Source organism: Mustela nigripes, chromosome 5 (assembly GCF_022355385.1).
Source record: "Mustela nigripes isolate SB6536 chromosome 5, MUSNIG.SB6536, whole genome shotgun sequence".
NCBI classification, from domain to species: domain Eukaryota; kingdom Metazoa; phylum Chordata; class Mammalia; order Carnivora; family Mustelidae; genus Mustela; species Mustela nigripes.
The window spans coordinates 4,027,799-4,031,777 of record NC_081561.1 but is presented as its reverse complement, the minus strand read 5'-3'; positions in this window follow the sequence as shown (position 1 = coordinate 4,031,777).

Sequence of the window (3,979 nt, the reverse complement as noted above, 5' to 3'; positions counted from 1 at the left end):
ACAACTCGTCCATCACAAAGGAACCAAGGTTCAACTTCTCTAGAACGACATGTGCCGAAGTATTCAGGAGGGAGGTCTCAGAGAGGTTATAGCTTACCCTCAAAATACCAGTAATCACTGGATCCTCATATCCCTGCTACTCTTTCAACTCTCTTATGTTTTTGTCATTAATAGAATAGGGAGGAGTTCAAAAGCCTCTACACTAATCATTAAGGAAACGCAAATCAACACTGAAATGAGACACCACCTCCCACCGGTTAGAATGGCCACGACCCAAAACCAGGAAACACGTGTTGGCGAGGATGTGGGGAGAATGGAACCCTTGAGCTGTTGGTGGGAATGTGAGATGCCGCAGCCACTGGGGGACATGGTTACATGGTTCAAAAAATTAAGCATAGAATTATCGTCCGATCCAGTAACTCCACTTCTGAGCGTACATCCAAAAGAAAGGGGAGCAGCGTCTGGAGCAGACACGTGTATCCCCACGTTCACAGCAGCCCTGTGCACAAAGCCCAATGGGAGGGGGAACAGAATGTGGTCCAGATACCATGGACTATTATTCCACCTTAGAAAGGAAGGAACGTCCAAGCCATCAGATTCATAAAGACAGAAAGTAGAAGGGAGGCTGCCAGGGGCTGGGGTAGGGGGACAGGGAGTCCGAGTCCACCGGGGTCAGAGTCTCAGTCTGACAAGATGCAAAACGTTCTGGAGGTGAGTCTGGTGAGGGTTGCTAGTGACACGAATATATGTAATGCTATTGAACTGTACACTTAAAAATGGTTAAGGTAGTATGGGGGGCAGCGCTGGGAGCCACCTGACCCTTGGTTTCAGCTCAGGTCACCATCTCAGGGTCATTAGATCAAGCCCGTGTCTGGCTCCACGCTCAGCACGGAGTCGGCTTGAGAGTCTCCCTCGCCCTCTGCCCCTTCTCCCCACTCTGCCCTCTTAAAAAAAAAAAAAAAAAAAAGGTTAAGGTGGTAGATTTTATGTTGTATGTATTTTACCAGAATAAAAAAATGGAAAACAAAGTCTCTTATATGCTCACAACCCATTCCTGGATTGTCTCCAGCCCAAGTCCTCGGCGCTGTTCCCACCCTACCCACCGACCTCACACTCCAAGTTTACGGCTTTCTAAGCCATTCTGCGACGTGCCCCTTTTGCTGCTAGGGGAAAATTCAGCCTCCTGGAAACGCTCCACCTTCATTTCTCACCAGTTGGTCCCACCCACGCTCCAGGGCCTCTACCGAGGCTCTCCCCCAAGGAAGCTTCTGCTGCCATCACCCAGCCCTGGGCTCCCGCTGCTCTGAGCGGTGCAGTCTCTCTTCCGACTGCCTGCAGTCATTTCAGGGTCGGCCACGAGCCTAGTGAGCATGGCCCCTGCTCGGCACTCAGAGCCTGTGGTGGGAGCGCGGAGTGCTCCACCCGGTGCCTGCGCAGGGACGAAAAGGTAACCTCCTTCATCTCCCTGCTCTCTCCTGCACAGCCCCTGCATCAGGAAACACTTTGCTAATGGAAGTGGGTCCGAAATGTAAGGCTTGGTGAGCCATCAGGCCTCGAATGTCCCACCCTGTTCCAGTAAGGCCACAGGGCTTCTGTTAAAACACTGCAGTATTTTGGACTGGTTGGTAATCAGCTCTAGACCCCAACTCTCAGAGACCCCTTCAGAGCTCTGGCCTCCCTGGCCCCTCCCCCAACACCCCTCGATCTCCCCAAGATCCAACATCTAATGGATAACCCCCGACACAGCAGAAAGCCTCTGGAAACTGTCCTCAAGGAGGGCCCCAGATGATCCTTGGGTGCCCGTACCTTGCGTGTGATTATCTACTTCATGGTAAAAATTCCCTTGGTGTTGATAGCTTCAGGTAAGAACAAACAAAAGAAGAGAAGATAATGATTGCCAGGACACCGCAGGTCCCGAGCACCCTGGCCTGAGCCTCTCGGGGGCCCTTTCATGGCATTTTGGCCCTGGGAGGTTAGCAGATGAGTTTTAGGAGCTCACACACTCCTACGAGAAGGGTAAGACAGCCTTGGCAAGAAGCAAAAGTGGGCGGCAGCCTCCCGGGCACAGAAGTGCTCTTGGATCTAAGATCATGGGGAATGAATCACACACGGCTTTGGGAAGATGCCTGCCAAGCGCCCACCTGGGACAGCTCTGACATGTACTGTCTGGAATCAGAGTGTTAGGAGAAGCTCCCCAGCCCGGACAGAGGGCAGACTGGTGTCCCATCTGAGCGGACCCTGTGCAGGATCTACCTAGAACACATGCAACATTTTTTCAGGTAAGATCCAAGTGGAAGTTTTCTTGCTTTCTTTTTTTTTTTTTCCCCCAGCAACCCAGAAACGATGCATACTTAACATTTTAAGAAGGAGATCATCACTGTTTACCTTCATATGCAGACACCCTGAGTAACTTCAGGCTGGTTTGGACACGCAGGATTTGAAGCAGAGAACAGTAAAGGTTTCAGGATTAATTAGGGCGGGAATTATTGCCATTTTTCAGGTGCTGCGATATGACCCTTCATGCTAACTGCTACACAGCCAAGGAGGTTGAGGGAGGCTGGAAGCCATTGCTGGCTGAAGTGGAATGACAAGTGTCCCCAGTAATCCACCATGCAGCCCATGGGAGGACGCATTCCCAGGTCTTCTATGGTCATCCAGCCCTCGGGTCGTTCACAAGAGCAGCACTGTGGTGTCCATAGCTGTGGAAAGTTTGAGAGAATGTATCCTTGGATGAATGAAGAACAAGCCACACACACACACACACACACACAGATTTTGAGAGGTTCATACCTTGATGTCATATGAAAATAACAAATTAATGTGAGTTTGTGAGTAATGCGCCACGCGTTGAGACGTAGACATGGATTTCAGTTATGAGTGAGGGAATGAAAGGGGAAATTGCTTACTGTAGGCTGGACTGGGTTCCCTTAAACACATACTGCTTTTCTGGGTAAAGAAGGGGCTGTATTTTCATCTCGAGCAGGCGGCGTCAGATGAGCTGAGCTTAAGGCTTTGGCACGCGGACAGTCTATCGGCATGTAGCCGTGCGTGTAGCCGCACATCCTTGCTGATTTCATCCCATTTTGTTTTCTTAGAAGGAACTTCAAGCTGCTGCATGAAAATGACATGTTAGTGGTGGGAAAGAGAAATGAACCAGAAAAAGCCGTTTACTTGCCTAGCTTTCGGTAGTGGAGGGGGGTCTGATGCATGTCTGAAAACTCCCTCGCTGGCAATCGCACTTACTGATCTATGTATTTGGAGGAGAGAAGCACTGACTTAAAAAGGCTCCCTCCTGAATCCTGCTGTTGAACAGGAGAGCACATGGTGAGAAGCGGAATGCAGTCGGGAGGAGGGGCCCCGGCATTCCCTTCCCCTCCCAGCGACCACCCCGCACGCCCTTGACCAGAAGCTTCACCACCAGCCGCTTCACACCCAGAAGGCAGAGGCACACTGAGAAGGAAAGAGCCCTGTGCAGTGTTGTTCCATGGGCTCGATGCTCTCCTTGATGGTGTGTATGAACTGCGCAGAAGGCCCCTGTGATAGGGACCCCAGGCTGGGTGAGGCTGGGAGAGGCTGCTCAACATGCAACTTGGGATTGTCCTTGGTGTTTCTTGAAGACCTCTGGGCAACTTTTGGTTTTACCCTTAGAGTTTCTCAGCCATTTCAAAGTCCTGACTAGTATCTCCCTCCACAGTGTGCTTGCCTGGGACACAGAGCTGGCCAGATGTTGGGCCTGAGAGCTCAGGGACATGCTGCTCGAACAGCTAGCCATTCTTGCCAGGTCTGTCACCTCATCTAATGCCTCTCTGGCCCGTGGTCAAACATTTCCTCCTGCCGTTGCTCTCTCTTTGATGATATTCTAACTAACATCTTGAGTTTCATGGTCCCTTGAACAATAAGACACACATGAGCTCAAGGCTCCTCTCCAGTTCCTTCCTGTGCTCCTCACCTCCCTTAGAGGTCCCCTCAGGGTGGGGAA